The sequence below is a fragment of the Neofelis nebulosa genome, chromosome 14, assembly GCF_028018385.1.
Source record: "Neofelis nebulosa isolate mNeoNeb1 chromosome 14, mNeoNeb1.pri, whole genome shotgun sequence".
In the NCBI taxonomy this organism is placed as follows: Eukaryota; Metazoa; Chordata; class Mammalia; order Carnivora; family Felidae; genus Neofelis; species Neofelis nebulosa.
In genome coordinates this window covers 70598077-70615304 of record NC_080795.1, presented here as the reverse complement: position 1 = coordinate 70615304, position 17228 = coordinate 70598077, and the positions used below count along the sequence as shown (strand labels likewise).

The 17228-nt window shown below is 45.5% G+C and overlaps 1 long non-coding RNA gene across 1 annotated transcript in view; it reads right to left on the bottom strand.

Moving 5' to 3' along the window:
* LOC131494627 (uncharacterized) overlaps positions 1-17228 on the bottom strand; it is a 371492-nt gene that overhangs the window by 24710 nt on the left and 329554 nt on the right. Inside the window, exons 17-18 of the long non-coding RNA XR_009253501.1 lie at positions 13726-13836; positions 126-287 (exon numbers count right to left, since the gene is read on the bottom strand). This is a non-coding gene — a long non-coding RNA (uncharacterized LOC131494627). The remainder of the gene's footprint in view (positions 1-125; positions 288-13725; positions 13837-17228) is intronic.

Here is a 17228-nt window from a genome sequence, read left to right as displayed (position 1 = left end):
AGATAGAGATAGATAGATAGATGATGGCTAGATCTGCTCTTCTCTCAAGCCTTGACCAAATTAAAAAAAAAAAAGACTATCTCTAATATCTCTTGCAGGAAACAACATATTTTAAAAACATTTACCATAAAAGTAAGGTTCTTCTTAGGAGACAAGCGAAGTTCCGGTCTTCCAAATGCTGATTTTTCTCACCACAGACTAGCTTCGTGTACGTGCAGAAGGTGTACCATTACCAGGAAACAAAGAGTCGGAGAGAAAATATACGGTAGGTCTCTTACCGCTCACACCTGTTGGAGAGGTATTATAAACAAATACAGACTCCGAGAATAAGGTTTCCCTGAAAGTACACTGTCACTGCCAGGAAACTATTGCTTATCTTTAACACGGAGAAGAAATCAAGGGAGAAGCCTTGCCTAGAAAGTTCAGAAATATTTGCAGTCGGTTGATATGACTTAGCACAAGCCTTTACATTGACGCTGCTCAGACCGTATAGTATAGGGGTCAGCAAACTACAACCTGAGGGCCAAAATATGGCCTGTCACCTGTTTTTGTAAATAAAGTTTTATTAGAACACAGACACACCCATTTGTTTATATATCATCTATGGTTGTTTTCACACAATAACAGAGTTGAATTGGTGGCAGGGATCATCTCTTCCACAAAGCCTAAAATATTTACGATCTGGCTCCTTACAGGAAAAGATTGCTGGGGGCTGGCCTTGCCTAATAGTATCAGCAATTATTTCAGTTATTGAACATCTACATTTACCACCAGCGTTGGTTCTCAGAACGTCTGAAGTAGGTACCTCGTCCCATTTTTCCACAAAAAGAAGGAAAACGAAGCTGAGGAATTTTTAGTAACTCGCCAAAGTAACAGAGTCAGAACAAGGATTCAAACCCAGGCATGCACACTCATTTCTGGATATTATTTATGCAGCTGCTATGGGCAGGCCATCCACTAAGTACAAGCAACACAATGGCAATCAACACTGTGCAATCTTTGTCTCATGGAGCTTACCGTGGAGGGAGAGAGGTTGTTGTTAAACAGATAACCGCATAACCACATATATTAGATATGATGGGTAGTTGTGCTAGAAAACACTGTGAGACACAAGATTATGGTACTGGAGGGAGAAAAACGGGTGGTCAAGTTTAGATGACCACCCATCATCTAAACTAAGGTGGTCAACCTTAGTCCCTTAGGTTGGGCTCCCAAGAGAGCAAACCCAGCAGTAAATCTCACTTGCTAATGCTTTCTTGGGCGAGGCAGTCTAGGGCAGCAAGAGAAAAGGACAAGAGGAAGTGAAGGAACAAGGGAAAGCACATGCAAGGTGGTGTTTTACAGAGCTGGCACCAGCCTTGCAAGAAAATAGAGCTGATGGCTCAGATGGATGAGCCATCTGGGACAACCGGGTCTTGGAGAGCCCATCCAGGAGAAGGAACAGAGAGAGACTTATCTGCTGGCCCCTTCCCATCTCCTGTTTTCCCTGAGGAGAGCTGAGACAGCCTGAGGTGTTAGGAGGCTAGAGGATGCACAGGAGATTGGGCTCCCATCAAGCGAGTTGCCGCAGCACAGAAGGTCATATAAGGCTGACAAAATCCAGGAGACCCACAAAGAGAGTCCATCAGGCATCTTCTTTGAGGAAGTGATGTTTCTACTGAAACTTGAGAAATGAGTGAATGAATGGGAGAAAACTTCATTCAAGCTGAGGAGAAAGGAAGTGCAAAGGCCCTGAGGCAGGAGAGAATTGGCATATTTGAGAAGCAGAAGAAGACTTTGGGGTGCTCAGGAGTTATACTCCACAGGTCCATACCCTTGCTCCACCATTTACTAGCTGTGTAACCTGGGGAAGTTTCTGAACATGTCTGAGCTTCTCTTTTTTACCTATAAAAGGGAGATCATAAGGATTAAACAACATCATACATGCACACTTAACACAGTTTTTGGCTCATAAAACTCATAAAAGGCAAACAATATCAGTCATAATCCTTATTATTTTTTAAGTTTATTTAATTATTTTGAGAGAGAGAAAGAGAACACATGCATGTGTGTGAATTGGAGAGGGGCAGAGAAAGAGGGAGAGAGAAAATCCCAAAAAGACTCTGGGCTGTCAGCACTGTACCCGACACAGGGCTCGAACCTGTGAACCATGAGATCATGACCTGAGTCAAAATCAAGAGGCAGAGTCTCAACTGACTGAGCCACCCAGGTGTCCCATCTTTATTATTATTACTATTATTATTTTTATTATTATTATTCCTGGTTATTACTTACCCTGACCTACTGAATTAAAATAGCTGAGGAAGGGCCCTTGAATTGTATGCTTAAAAAAAAATCCCTGTGATAATTTGGATTACAGACCAGTCTTCTGTAAAAGGATTATGCTTTCACATCCTTGCCCCACAGGGCCAGTCGATTTTCCTACTCCACTGTCAGATTCGGCTCACTGAATTGCTCTGGCCTGTGGACTATGGGCCACATGGCTGCAAACGTGTAAGGTGACCGCATACCTAAAAAGTCGGTCTCTTGCATTCCTGCCTTCTGTTGGAACAGCACACTGCGCATAGGGGCTGCTCCTTCCTGTGCAATCACAGACCAAGAAGACCAATGGAACTGACCCTTAGTCAACCCACAGCCTGAAGCACAACTACTGCTGAGCTGTGGGCATCTTGTGACGTAAATGGAAAATAAATCTTCATTTTTATCAGCCACCGAGATCTGGGGGCAGGGTTCTTTGTTACGCAGCAAAACTGATCGATACAGTCTCTAGTGATTCTTTTACACGTGAAATTACGGCAGTATAAAACACTGAGTCTGTGCTCTAGGTTCTTCAGGGAGCTTCTCTTTCGCAGGGACAGATGTCCAGCAGACATTCGGCTAGACACAAGTGTGTACTGGGGTGGAGTGTGGAAGATGGCAGTATCAGAATTGGCTCTTCTAGCTGATGTTGAGAAATACCCAAGCGAACATGAAGGCATTGGCTCAAATCTCTCCGTGCGCTCTGTAAGGGGGCAACCCCTTCCTGGCCTGAACACACACCCCACCTTCTGCATGTTCCATTTGGGTGACTTCTGTTCCCTTCCAGGCATATTGAGATGGGCATTTTCATATTCTGCTGATGGCAGAGGTGTGGGGGTGGGGGTGTGTTGACAAGATCACAACTCCCAGGGTGTTTTTTTCCAGACCTCACTTGGCCTTTATGCCACAGGAATAAAGTTGATCCCAAAGCAACTCTGACCCCTTGAAAATCCTTGTAAACTACCTTTGCCATACGCACTTCTCTAAGAACCAAGTTAATAATAACACTCATATTCATACAATTTCAACAGAATATATGTTAGAAATAAGACCTCTTTTCTGCTATCACGAACGCCTGCTGTCCCCTTTGGAGAAGCAGCATCACATAGTGGTTAAGAGGGAAAATTCTGTCATTAGAATGCTTGCATTTAAATCCTGCTTGCCAGCTGCGTGACCCGGGACAAGTTACTCAACCTCTCCGTGTCTGCATCTTCTCATTTGTAAATGGGGATTATAACAGTAGCTCTACTTGAGGGTTATGTTGAGCATTATTTGAGTAAATACACATAAAACACTGAGACTGATGCCTGGCATATAGTGAACTGCTCAAACAAATGTTAGCTTTTCCTATTATTTTCTGAATGAGCTCAAGCATCTTGGTCACATGGGCAGAGGTAGAGCGAGAGATTATATAGAATACAACCTCCTTCTCTCAATGCTAGAGATGGCCTGGGTGCCGGCACTCTGCCCCGCCTCTCGGGACCCACCACAGCTTACACCCTCTCCCCGTTGTTCTGGTGTAGGCTGTGGGCGTTCTTATGGACAGACGTGAGCTGCTGCTGAAAACTGGGATGCAAGTCTGCATGGCAATGTCCAGGGAACCAGAGCGAGGGAGGGAGGGAAGGGGAAGAGAAAGGAGAGGGCCTAAGGGCCATTCTGAGTGGGGTCAGGGCTGCACTGAGGGGTGGGAGCACCCTGGACAGGGGAATGACTTGGGAACTTTCAAAGAGATGTTCTTATTTCATCATCCACTACGTACTGGAAAAAGAGATAAGGTGATCCATTGGTAGCAGCCTCAGCCCCCCCTACATCCTCTGAAACAATTCAGCTCTAGGGGCGCCTGGGTGGCTTGGTTGGTTGGGCGTCCAACTTCGGCTCAGGTCGTGATCTTATGGTTGGTGAGTTCGAGCCCCACATCAGGCTCTGTGCTGACAGTTTGGAGCCTGGAGCCTGCTTCCGATTCTGTGTCTCCTTCCCTTTCTGCCCCTCCCCTGCTCACACACTCTCTCTCTCTCAAATATAAATAAACATAAAAAAAAAAAAAAAAAGAATTCAGCTCTGGCCCAGACTTGCATATCTTCCTGACATTAACCACCATCCCTGGGAAGCAAATTAATGGGAAATTATTTCCACACTCCCAACTCTGGTGCACATTTATTGAGCACCTATTATGAGCCAGGCAATCTGCTAAGGGTTTTACATACGTTAACTCCCTTAGAATTTCCCTCAAATCCTATGAGGCCAGAATTCTGAGGATTCTCGTTTTGTAGATGAGGATCCAATCTCTGAGAGGTTAAATAAACTGTGTAGGGTCACCGGCAAAGCCAGGAATCAAAGTCAAGTTCAGCTGTGCTACCCTGTTTTGTGCGGCACCACTTTAGAGCATTTTACAGCCCAGTAAATGGTGACGATGATGGCCAAGATGAGGAGGTAGTCCTGGGTTCCCAGAACATGATGTCTCCCTGTCTCCTCTCTGTCCCTCTCTGAATCCCTCCCTTCATATTTCCTCCCTCCTGGAACCACCAGCCCTGCTGTCCTTTTTATTCTTCCCTCACTCCAGGTTATGTGATCAGGAGAAGGTTGTGACCATTACTGAGAAGAGCTTCTCATGATCCAGAGGGAGTTACTGAAACGTCTATGACTCACCATGCTCTGGGGAGACACAGTGGTAGAATGCCCTGTAAGGAGTCAGGGGCTTGACTTTGAGCCCATCACTTGTCACTAGTTCCAGGGCCTTGGCCAAGTCACTTGACTTCAGTGATCCTTAGTGGATCAATGACACGTGTCCTACAAACACACTGTATTCTTGGAAGGTAGCTGTGAGGTCACCCCATCCCCCCTTCTCTTCCCATCAAATGCCCTCTCTGGAGAGATTTTTGCCTTTGCTCTATTCCCTCAGGTGTGGTCCACAATCCAAAACAACAGCCCATCCTGGAAAGCCATCTTCCCAAGTCTACGTTCACCTGGCACCTACAGTACTCTGAGTCCTTTCTCCCTTAGAGCACAGCAGTTCAGCACAGTCACGGGGTTCTCAGATGGGAGTGTACATCAGCATACATGGGAGGCTGCTACAACCCCGGAGGGCCGGGCCCCACCTCCAGAGTTTCTGATTCAGTATCCCTAACACATTGCTGGTTGATGTCAGTGCTGGTCGGAGGACCTCTTTGAGAACAACTTAATATTTGACAAGTATTTTCAGAGTCAGGAGTAAGTGCTCAGACTACCTCAAGTCAATTCCCAGCTCTTCTGCTTTCTGGCTATGCAAGCTTGACAAGTCAATCTCTGTAAGCCTCAGTCTTTTCATCTGTAAATGGATATGACAATGATGTGTACTTCCTAAGATTATCGCAAGGAAGGGCGAGCTCCTGCTGAGGGCCTTCAGCCTTCTGCCTGACACTTCATAAGTGCTCTGTTTGTGAGCTGTCAAAATTCAAGGGGTTCTAAGGCCCCTTGGGTTATTGAACCCATCTTCTCACTCTGAGTCACTCTTCAACCCCAAGAAACGACATCTATTGTCACTACTGAATGTGTCTCTATCCTAGGAGCTGCCCAGAAATGAAGGCAAGCTTCAGAGCAAACCAGTAATTAGATAATGACAACAAGCCAAACACACTGAATCGCGGGCGGGTGGCGTGGAAAAGGTCAGGCTTCTCAAATCCTCACTGTAGGGAAAAAGCTCAGGACATGGCATCAGATGGTCTGAATTTGGATCCAGGCTCTCCCAGGTTGGGGCTGGGTAAGCTTAAACAGGTTCAATGTAATCTCTGAGACTCAGTTTCCTCATCTGTTCAGCGGGGACAATAATGAGCTGCCAGTTTGTTTCATAAGCTGAGATTCTCCTAGTTGTGAGAAACCCAGCAGCTACCTAAATATTTGTGTCCCTTCCTGCTCCAGGCAATTCAGGTGCCACTGCTGATAACCCCCCTGGTTGTACTACCATCTGGACTCTTACTTAGAGAACCCTCATTTCTGAGAAAGGCCAGGACACTCCACTCTATCAGCTTTCTCTGGCCTCAGCCTACCCATGTTTCCAGGGAACACCACTGGCCTATGTACCCAACCACAGGTCACACCAAAAAACTCATGTTCAGCAAAGGCTGGGAGCAGCCACGGTCAGCTACAGCCCTAAAACCCACAAGAGACAAGATTCATGATAATTTGTTCACTTTCCTTCCTCTTCTCTTTTCTCCAAGAAGTCAATTTCACCAGTCACTGGACATGCTTTGAAAGACCTCAGAAAATCCCACAGGAAAGCACCAAAGATTGTTTTTATCATTGTGTTCCATTTCTCCTGTTTGCTTAGTAATCCTGGTAAACAACTTTGTGCAAACAGAAACCTTTTTCATTCGATTGAGTTCTTGCCTGGGGCACTGTTGCCTCAATCTTAAGGTTTGGGGGTAGGTGGAGAAAGTACTTTGGATTTAAACTTCCTGATAAGTGGGCACATAACAAAATGAAAGAACACCGGCCATTTATTTATTTATCCAACCCCCTTGAGGGGGTTGGATATGAGTGACTTTCTAAGCTTCCATATGGATGTTCTATTCTTTTTTTTAATTTTTTTAACGTTTTTATTTATTTTTGAGACAGAGAGAGAGCATGAACGGGGGAGGGGCAGAGAGAGAGGGAGACACAGAATCAGAAGCAGGCTCCAGGCTCCGAGCCATCAGCCCAGAGCCCGACGCGGGGCTCGAACTCACGGACCGCGAGATGGTGACCTGAGCTGAAGTCGGACGCTTAACCGACTGAGCCACCCAGGCGCCCCTGGATGTTCTATTTTTTATGACCATTATTAATTCTATCATCATCTTTGTCATCATCACCAACAGAGGCTTGGCCCAGAAACACAAGTTGTATTTGTTGAGTGTGAATTTGTCTGGAAGTTCAGTGTCCTTAGCCCAAGTTCACCTGGTCGGTCATAGCCTGAAGCCCCAGAGAAAAGAGAACCTGGCAGCGTTTGGGTCCGGAAGGAGACATCAGCAGAGCTTGCGGACCTGGTCTGAACCAGGTACTCTGAATGGGCACCTTACAAAGACTCAGAGCTTTGCCAGTTAGGAGTTGCCACACTGCCCCACTGACCCTCACTGAGTTACCACCCCCAGTGCCATTCAGTGACTCGGTGTAGGGCACTGTGTCAACACCATTAGTGGAGATGATAATCAATCTTTAAGCTACAGTCTCATAGCTTCTCTCTAGAAGTTCTCTCACCTCCCGAGACTTTTCACACAATCCCTGCTCTTTACATCCTCTGTCCAGGCACCTGGCTTTTCTTTCCTGTTTCTGTGCATGGCACGGACTGGCATTCTGTACAGCCTTAGTTCCAATTAATTCTTTGTTTTGTTTGATTTCTAGCCCATGGCCAGCAACTCCCTGGGTTTTTATTCTCAGCTGCTCAAGTAAATAAGCCAAATGTTAATTTATTGCTCTTTGATCATGACTAAATGCAGAGATGGTATAACCAGAAATACTAACGTTTGCCCAGGCCTCCCTGGTAGCACAGTAATGGCACTGGGTTTGGGTGTGCTTTGGTTTCGCGGGGCAAAGGGATGCCCCCTTCTCTAGCGTCCATCATCTCACTGGATTCTCCCAAACGGCCTGGCAAAGTTGACAGGACGGGAATTATTATCTGCATTTTGCAGATGAGGAAACCAGGCTCAGAATGATTAAATAAGTTGCCCAAGGCCACAGAGCTCAAAAGTAGCTAACTGCAGCTAAAACTTACTCAACCTGACTCCCAGTTCAACAAAACTGTTGTGAGTGTCTCCATCCCCCATTGGGTCATCATGTGGGATAATAATAATTTTATATGATATCTTTTCACAGACATTTTCTGGGTTATCCAGAGTGCATTCTATGGGACGGCAGTTGTGTGAAATACTCCATAAGAAAACATGCTGTGGCCAAATATGTTTGCAATATGTTGTCTACTCTATTCTATTCTTGGAGATTCAGCATATTGATTAGCATTTTCATAAATGAAAGCCTCTGAGAAGTTCTCCTGTATAAGACCTGGACAAAGTTATGGCCCCAAATTGTCTGAACATATTTGATCGTGAGGAGGCAAGAGTGGAAGCATGGAGATCATGTCCCAGCAATGCACCCAAGAGACTGGGGGTGTGTGGACAAAGAGGGATGGCACCAACTGGTGAGACATATTTCAGATGCAGAGCCAACCAGATTTGCTGGTGGAGGATGCAGGGCGTAAGAAAATCAGAGGACGTAAGGATAGCCCAGGGATGTGAGGTCCCAGCAACTGTATGAATACAGTGGCCACCTCCTTATAGAGGCTCTCCCCGGACTAAAAGCTCCACCCTATCATGGCGGCCTCTTACAGCATCCGATCCCTGGGCTTTGGTGATTGCAGTTTTCATTTTATCTTTGTAGATGAGATCACTGGCAATGGCAGAGCTTTTGACTTTTTCCTCACTACCCTTATCTCCAGTGTCTAGCACATTATAGTCAACAAATCTTTGCTAAATAAATGAATGGACAGAGACTCGCATGCGGTAGTCACTTAACAAGTTGTAGCTACCATACTATTAGTCAACCTAGTACACAAGCATTAATAATAAAGCTAGTCAACTAGTATGTGGGGGGGGGGGCTGGAGGGAAGTGGGGGGGCATGACTGTTAACTGGTTGGAGGACTCCATTCTAATCTGAGCCTCATCCTTCTGTCCCTGGACTTAGGGTAAGACCCTTCCTCTCTCTGAGTCCAGTTGTTCTGACTCCATCCAACAAGAGGTTGGACAATACGATTCCCGTCAACCTGCACTTTGCTGTCCATGAGTTTATGTGGAAGCCATGGACAAGGCTGTGTTCTTGGGAATGTGTAGCACAGGACAGCCCAACACAGACCAGGTCTGATCAAATGCTCCGCCATCTAGCCCAGCTTAAGTCCTGCAGGCACCCAGAGAAGGGGACTGCAGTAGTAGCTAGAGTCACCAAGAAGGCTTACTGGAGGTTCTTCTTTCTCCTTCCAAGAGTCTGAAGTAACAGATGAATATGGTGACATTTGTTGGAGAAAACAAACAAGCAAACAAACATTCTTCTGGTTTGTCTTACTCTCAGTCCAATTGGCAAGGCTATAGGAAGAGCTTGCCCCTCTCCTGCCTCCAAAAAAGGACCATTGAGCAAAAGCCACTTCCTCTACTAGACCTCACTCTGAACCTAGCTTTGTATATCTGAGATAGTCTTTCTTTTCTCTTCCACTTAGGAATACACAAAAGTACATTTCCCATCTGGACCTGTTTCGAGCCATTCTCCCTCAAGGCTGATCTTACGTTCCTGGTTGTGGACAGCTTGCCTGACCACGGCCTCACCACAAGGCGTGGAATGGGCCCCCAAAGTTTGACCAGCTCTATGATATCTCTCTCAGGGAGGGCTCCTGAGCAAATGATTTTCAGTTTCAGTTCATTTGTTTTTGTTTTCCATTTGGTTGCCCAGGGCAAACATCTACCCTGAGAGTTTCTCCCCTGGGACCATCTGTGCTATCATTGCTTGCCTCAGAGCAGATGTGTAAGGGGTCCCCCAGTGCTGAGGCCCTGCTTGCCTCTTTTGTTCCCCAGAAGAGGTCACTACGTGATTAAGAAAAATGGTAGCTTGGCCCCAGCCCCTAGCCATCCCCCCCACCCCGCCACTGCCAATCAATGCACAGTCCTCTGCCATTAATAACTAAACCCCACAAAGCCACCCAGTCCTTCCTAATATTCTCACCATTGATTTTATTATCACTGTTATTGTGAAAAATATTCATAGCACTACGTGGTGATCATCACCACATCAGTCTTGCTTTACAAAGATGCCGGCATGACAATCATTTTATTTCTGCCCCAGACTGCCCCTCCAGCTGCTACTTAGCCTAGTTTAGAGGGAAGAAGACTGAAGGACAAAGAGCTAAACTGAGTTACATAAAGAGAATCAGCAGCCAAGGTGGGATGAGAACCCATGTCTCCTGAAAACAAGTTCTGATGTTGAAAGAAAAGGTGCAGTTTCATTGGCTGAGCCACCCTTCCTAGGCAGGAGTAAAGGATTGAAACATGGTAACAATTCAAGGTGAGCAGTGCCACTCTGCAAAGCCAGAAGCGGGGGTGATGTGAAAGCCAGTGGCTTAGCTAGAGGGCAGCTCAACCTTCTTTCTGTTTTCAGGGTTCAGAAAGTAAACAGTGGAAGCCAAGCGACAAGGATGAGGGGGGCAGAAGAACCCACTCAGCCACCATGGGGGTGGGACTGAAGATCAGCCTAGTGGACTGTGGAGTCTTGGTCACTGAAAGAAGTACGTGAGATGCACAGAATGTCATTCTCAGTTCTCGGTTTCATATTATGTATGGAGAAAAACTGGAGATGTTGGGGGGGGGAGCGGTGGTCTGATAGTGACTTCCTGGAAGCTTATGAGGCTCACAGCAACAGGACCTTAGAATACAAGAACCCCAGTGGTCTGGATGATTAAGGAGGAGGAAACTCAACAGCGATATCATAAGAAGAAGGAAGAACACAGCCGAACACACCATCAAAGCTGCCTTCATTGTTGTGAATGAATTCTAAGTGACCGTTCAGCTTTGGACATACACTCATACTTCAAAATCCCAAAAGCAGAAGTCATACCACCAGGATCCCAAGCCTGAGAAGCCAGGTTGCAGAAACATCCAACTGGCCAAGCCAAGACACTTGCTCAGCTCTGGCAGCCTAGGGATGACGGCTGAGTCTAAGCTGTCTGACGTCTGTGATAGGTAGAGGCCACTACTCTCCAACAAGACTACAAAAAAAAAGAGGGGCACGTGGGTGGCTCACTTGGTTGAGTGTCTGACTTCAGCTCAGGTCATGATCTCACAGTTCATGGGTTCGAGCCCCATGTTGGGCTCTGTGCTGGCAGCCCGGAGCCTGCAGCCTGCTTTGGATTCTGTGTCTCCTTCTCTCTCTTCCCCTCCCCTGCTCACGCTCTGTCTCTCTGTCTCTCAAAAATAAATAAACATTTAAAAAAATGACTACAAAACAAAAGAGATCCTATACCAGCAGGGAAGGCTGGATATGGCCAGCTCCCAAAATGAAATCTATGAGAGCCTACCACACACGGGACTGATACGCATCCTTATAAATCCAATGGTTCCTGCAAAGAGGATGTGGACTACTCTAGCATCTATGGTGAATATCAATCACATCAATGATTAAATAAGCATTTAGTATGAATTGAGCAGTGCAATGAGTGCTGTATATGTATATCATCATATTTATTTTTTCCAACTGCCCCTGCAAGAGGTTTTATGTATTCTATCTTACAGAAGAGGAACCCGAGACTCAGAGAGGCAAGACAGCTTTTCCAGGGTTGCTCAGCTTACAGTCAGAATTGTAAGTCAGATCTAGATACCTAGGCAAAGCATCAGCTTTTTTTCTTTTAAACAGTAGAAACTACCTAATGCTACTAGCCCCTGTGACCCTGTATTTCCATAGCAAGAGGACTTTGAAGAGGGATGAAGGAATGATGGTAGCCGGGTTGGAGAGGGGACCATAGATAAGGAAGGGTCTGAACCAAGCTGGCATCTGAAGTCATCCCCAAAAAAGAGAGGGAAGCAATCGGCTACTGGGATAATTCTAACAGTGCATTAGTTCCAGTTTTTATGTTTCATTACATGGCTCAAACAACAAACAGACAAGTGTTTGTTGAGCAGGACACTGTGATATGAGGTCCTGTGGATGATGCAAGAACAAATGAGTCAAGATGTTTCTATGTTTTCATTCAACCACCTTGAAATCTTACTGTCTTCCTGGATGCTTGAAAAGCTACACGGCCATTTGAATTATATGGCCTCAGATATTAAGTGACAAGGGTCCCAAGGAGGCACAGTCTGAATATTCCACAGGGGAATTAACATCTGGGATCAGCACTGAACCTTAGGTTGGAATAAATAAAATAGAGACAAGAGAGCATTCCTGGAAGGCGGAAGGACATCTGCAAAGCTAAGGAGGAGATCGGCCCAGCTAACGTGGAGAGCTGATGTAGGTCGTGAGACAGAATCAAAAAGCAGGTTGAAACAGTTTTACTCAGGGATTTTGAACTCTAGGTTAAGGGGCTTGATATTTACATTAATAGAGATGCGAATCTGAGGGAGGTATTTGAGCGAGTTAGGCACATGTCCAGCACCCACTAGAGTTGGTGGAAACTGTCAGATACATGAAACATGTTTGCTAAGTGAATGAATAAATATTATGTATAGGTTAGGCTGGCAAGGAAAGAACAAATCAAGGACACCAGTTAGGAGCCTATCCCATTAGCCATTTTTATTTATTTTTGAGACAGAGAGAGACAGAGCATGAACAGGGGAGGGTCAGAGAGAGAGGGAGACACAGAATCTGAAACAGGCTCCAGGCTCCAAGCTGTCAGCACAGAGCCCAATGCGGGGCTCAAACCGATGGACCGCGAGATCATGACCTGGGCCGAAGTCGGAAGCTCAACTGACTGAGCCACCCAGGCGCCCCCAGAAGAGTTTTTAAAACAGAAAGTAAAAATCTAAAAAACCGAGCCATGTTAAGCTTTGGAGCCAATGTTTCATCTTTTTGCTAGCTGGTTCACTGATACTCGATTTAACCTATGGTGAATGAACAAACACAGCAAAGCAGGTCTCATTGTGTCCATTTTGCAGATGGGAAAAGTGAGGCTCAGAGAAGCCAAACATCTCACAGTGACTTGACTCTAGGTAATCTGATTCCAAGTCCTATTTGTTTTTTGTTCATTGTCGTTGTTTTCTATCCTCCCATATGGTAGAACAAGAGATGAGGAAAACAGAAAGAGAAATATAGAGAAAAATGAAAACCTAGTAAGTCCCACTGCTAGATAGATGCCCCAAGAAATATATGATGGGGCTGCATGAATCTCTACTAAACTTTTCTCTTTGCCATAAGTATGAACACTCCCATGTTTACTTAAAAGAATTAGCCGTGAATAATAACCCATTTTCTCTTCTGACAGTGTATATTTTCTTTTTAATGCAGAGACACTGCATATATGTAATTGGTATTTTTTAACAAGCCTGTGTTAGGTCAGTAAATGCCTTGACTTCTCCATTTCCCTCCCTGCATCATCACTTACAAATTCCAGCAGATGCCAGGGAGTTCTCACCCAAGCCAATAAGCCCCAGAATTATATAAAGCTACACCCTTCTTCCCAAACAAGATCTTACCACTGTGAACAATTCACTTAGTTTCAGCCATTTGGTTTCTTGACAAGAGCCAAAAAGTGCTGAGATCCCTCCCTGGAAGGATCAGAAACCTAGAAGAGGTTATATATGGCATATTCCTTGTGCTTAGCATCCTTCTTCATGACACAGGACCTACCAAGAGCATGACAGAGGTTTCATAAAAGCTTTACAGGGCACAGAGGAGTCCCAAGACTCTGAGCCACAGTCGCCTTTGTAAAGATCAGCGGTTGCACCCACCTGTCTCGTAAAGCTTCGACACAGAGGTCGGCCAGATTCCTTTCCGTGTCTTGGGAAGCCTCAACAAGTTATGCTTCTTCATGATGATTCATTCAGACCCGCTGAGTTCCTCTGACAAGGGAGGAAGGATTTCGAGTCAGCCTTCAGCATAACTAGTAACTTCTTCTAGGCTGTCACCTGAAGGCTGTGTTTGAGTTTTAAGTCACAACAGCTGGTGACATCCCACTAAAAACCCACACCTCTTCACCTGCACCACCTTCTGCCTTTTCTCTGGTCCCCTGCCAACACCACCGCCTAGCCTTGTTTCCTAAGAAAAATGGCTTCTTTCTGAAACCACAATCCAGTGTCACTGGGATGTATGAAAACTCCTACAGACAGGAGCTGCTCCCGCCATAGGGGGCGTCTCAGTGGTACCCATGGGTGAAGATGGTAAAAAGACATTGTTCCCCTCAGCTCTCTGGGCAACTAAAGCCCCCATGGGAGTTGGCTTCCAGCAGATTCTTCTGTTTGACCTCTGCCCTTGCTGATGTGTGCCTAAATTATCCTTCCTTATAAGTGCCAAGAATTTTTTTTTTTTTAATGGAAAGCTGTTCTAGATTATTTGGGGATCGACTTGGTAAAGGCTTTTAAAGGACAACTAGGCAGAATTTATCAAATGCCTCAAAAAGTGCATGCCCTTTAAACAGAAATGCCACTACCGATGACTTCTTCTATGCTAACAATTAGATGTGAAACTGGAAAAGTATAAGGATATTCATCACAGTGTTGTTTACAATGAGGAAACATTAGAAACAATTTATATGTCTACAAATAGGGGTTTTGTTAAGGTCATTATGGAATAATCATATTATATAATAGCAGGTATTCAAAATGGTGTAAAAATCATTTCATTGATCTGGCAGGAAATTTATAATATATTATGAAGTACAGAAAAGAAGATCAAAAAACAGTTGTTAGAGTAGTATTATGTTTTTGTTCAAAAATAAAACATTACTATGGTGATATATCCACAAATGTGTATATTACTAATATAATAAAATCCCGTGGCATGAGGTATTGGGATGGCTTGGTGTATAATTGCTATCATGGTGGTAGGATTGACTTAAAATTTGGCAGTTCTTCAATTCTTTTTTTTTTAATGTTTATTTGTTTTTGAGAGAGACAGAGACGGAGCATGAGCAGGGGAGGGGCAGAGAGAGCAGGAGACATAGAATCCGAAGCAGGCTCCAGGCTCCGAGCTGTCAGCATAGAGCCCGACGTGGGGCTCGAACTCACAAATCGTGAGATCATGACCTGAGCCAAAATCGGACATTTAACCAACTGAGCCACCCAGGTGCCCCAAAAACTTGGCATTTCTAAAGTTAGGCAGGGGCGATTCAGTAGGTTAAGTGTCCGACTTCAGCTCAGGTCGTGATCTTGAAGTTTGTGGGTTTAAGCCCAGCGTAGGGCTCTGTGCTGACAACTCAGAACCTGGAGCGTGTTTCTGATTCTGTGTCTCCCTCTCTGCCCCTGCCCTGGTCACACACACACTCTCTCTCTCTCAAAAATAAAAATAAACATAATAATAATAATAATAATAATAATAATAATAATAATAAAAAAGTTAGGCAAAGGTGAAGCCTTGAGAGTAAGGGAGAAGATGTTTTTCGAAGTGGAAAATCCCTCCTGTGGTCAGTCCCTCAAGAGAAAGGGTGTGTATCTTAGCAATTAAGCGTTAAAAAAGAGAGAGAGAGATTTTCTTCCTGGGTCTTTTGTTCCCTGGTAATCTTCTCAAAAGTGTATGAGATCTGTAATTCTTAACAGTGAACTAGTCAGGGAAGGAGATGTCAAGGTCAAAGCTGAATACTGGGTCACTTTCTTTGTGCAATCCCTTAGGAAGTGATCAAATCTTTCTATATTTTGATCTGTTTGGGGGAGCTAATAATAACGATAGTCATAACTACCATTTGGGGGCCAGACACTTTGTATCCATTATCCATTATCTCTAATTCCGCCCCCCCCCCCCCCCGGTTGCCAAGATGGACGGGATCATTTTCACGTTGCAGGAAGAAATAGCTAACAATCCTGAGCATTTATGCTAAGTCAGACGCTCCCTTAAGATCTCTGCTTAGCCTCTCAACCTCAAGAACCCCACTTTAGTGTTGAGGAAGCAGGCAAGGACCTGCAAAGAAATGAGTAGCCTTCCCAAGGTCACACAGCTTGTTCATGGGGGGATGGGACTCAGATTCAGGCAGTTTGACCCTAGAGATTCTAACTACTAAGATCTACTCCCAAATGACAGAAACACGGGAAGGGGAGGGGGGGGCGGAGCATCTGAGGGCCAAAGTGTTAATCAGCAAGCCTAACACTGGAGGACGGTGTGATGGTGGCAGAAGGATCAAAAGGGAAGTCGCCCTCCCCAGACGGAAAGTCAAATCTCCCAGGGACAGACAGATGCTGACATGGCCGGCTGTGTCCTCTGACACCATGTGGCCCCCAGTCTCTCTGTCCAATGCTAACTTCAGGCAAACTGCATTCCTTTTGATTGAGAGAGGCAGCATGTTTTAGTAACATCAAGAAGAAACTCAGCTCTCCCTGTGAAATGTGTCCGTTTGGTTATTTGATACGTGTTGTGGACCCAGACATAGGTCACAGTGCTATGTTACAAGGCTAAGGTACTCCCAGCTTCACGGTAAACATATTAACAGTCTTAATTACGGACTGTGGCAGACGTGTGAACAAGGGCTCGCAGAAACAGAGAGCAGTGCTGTTGGCTCTGTAGGGGAGAGGCGGGCTATGCCAGGCAAAGCCTACGGACACCCATGGCTTTGTCACAGGCTGCCAGGCGTCACTCTGCATGCTCTCAGGCTCTCCCAGGGGGCTCCACGGAGCAGGAAGCACTTGGCCTTACTCTTGGAACAAGCAAAGGCGTTTGAAGCAAAACTCTCTAAGGGGATCCTCTGAGACCTAAGACAGGCAGTCCCGGCAGCCATCATCAGCTGTCTTTCTCTCCCGGCCTATCACAACGGTGACAATAGCTGAGGTGACTGAAGGGAATCAGATGAATCTGACCATACATACACTGAGGCTGCCTTCGGACCCAGCATAATAAAGTTCTCCCCCTCACTTTATGTTTCGCCTCTTCTAGAAGCTCTTTCAGCTGGATATATATGCCCAAACACACACACACACACACACACACACACACACACACACACACGCCCCACGCACATACACTCATGCACGTGCCCAAATTCTCCTGAAGCAAATATTATTTTTAAATATTTGAGGGCAGTGACCTGCGGGTCTATTGAACTTGAATTACTGCAGCAGCAATTTCCCTTTCAAGCCAAGCTCACAATCGAGTCAATACCTACGGCCCAGATGCTGTATCACTAAGCAAGAATTTCATGTGGATTATGTCAAAGTGAGCCCAGCACGCAACTGATCCATAATTGTGCTTGCTAAGAGCATTTAGCCTTCTGGCTCCAGCCACTCTGCTGCCTGCCTCAGACTTGTGTCAG